The sequence below is a fragment of the Pinus tabuliformis genome, chromosome X (assembly GCF_031772625.1).
Source record: "Pinus tabuliformis cultivar Carrire ecotype Pingquan chromosome X, CPIR1, whole genome shotgun sequence".
Taxonomy (NCBI): Eukaryota; Viridiplantae; Streptophyta; class Pinopsida; order Pinales; family Pinaceae; genus Pinus; species Pinus tabuliformis.
In genome coordinates, this window is record NC_142308.1 from 119,490,713 (window position 1) to 119,491,923 (window position 1,211).

General features: G+C 32.9%; 1 pseudogene; it reads left to right on the forward strand.

The window, feature by feature from the left end:
• Positions 1–454: 454 nt before the first annotated feature.
• LOC149138727 (small ribosomal subunit protein eS28 pseudogene) lies at positions 455–779 on the forward strand (annotated as a pseudogene).
• Positions 780–1,211: the final 432 nt, after the last annotated feature.

Below are 1,211 nucleotides of genomic sequence, written 5' to 3' on the forward strand. Positions count from 1 at the left end.
CTTAGATAAAGATGAATTGATTAGAAAACACACTTGAATGGTCTAATGGAAAACGAGTAAGAATGGTAAACAGAGATGTATTATGTTACGCCGGTCTCTTTAGTAAAACACCATTAGTCAAACAAAGTATTACGTTACAAAGCATTGTAGAGTGAGTTGTTGAGATAGATTTTTAAGTGCGGTTCTTACAAAAATGTAAGAGTAAATATGCATGCATTTAGAAAGTCGTTGACATGGATTCTAAAGTATGTCTATGTCATAAATACAAGAAATGTATTTGGTTGTCTTCATTAGTCCTTTATTTTCTACAGCACGCAAATATAATCAAACTTTTTTTTTTCTTCCATTTTTTACTGAAGATTGTTATTGTAGTTTAGTGAACTACCTCTTTCAAGTTATTTTGATTGTCATATAGCATTAATCGCTCAGTTTGATACATATCTAAGCAGGAAGTCATGGATACCGGTGTGAAATTGGCAGTTGTGGTGAAAGTAATTGGCCGTACTGGATCAAGAGGTCAAGTTACACAGGTCCGAGTAAAATTTTTGGATGATCAGAATCGATTGATCATGAGGAATGTAAAAGGACCTGTCAGAGAGGGTGATGTCCTTCAATTGCTATAATCTGAAAGGGAAGCAAGGAGATTGCGCTAATTATGTTGTTTAGATTATAACATTGGACTTAAAGTGAGACGGGAATAACTTATATTGTTATGTGTTCTGTTTCTGCATTATTTGGTAGTGTAGTGTTTGCTATTGTTTTCGATGCAAAGGGATCAATGAGTGAGGCTATAAATGATTTGTGATATGTAATCCAGAATTTTACAATTAAAGTATGAAGCCTATCATACTTGATGGGGAATCGAAACAGTAACTGTTTATTTTTGCATCTGGAATGAAATTTAAATTACTGTATTGAAGATTTTCTGTGAAAAAAAAACAGTGAAAATTAGCAATCCAAATCATATACAAATAAAATTCAAATATGTATCCAAACTCACAGCATGACATTATCTTTTCCATCGTGTCATATTATTCTACGTCTCATTATTGTAATGTACAGAGTGACCTCCAAGTCAATTGATATGCAGAGAAGTTATTTTGCATCGATCTATAAGAAACAACTGATAAAAGCGTGCATCGAGTTGGAAAACAACTTTTCATGGGATGAGCTATGAGACAACATCTCAAATTTCATAATCGAGCTATCAT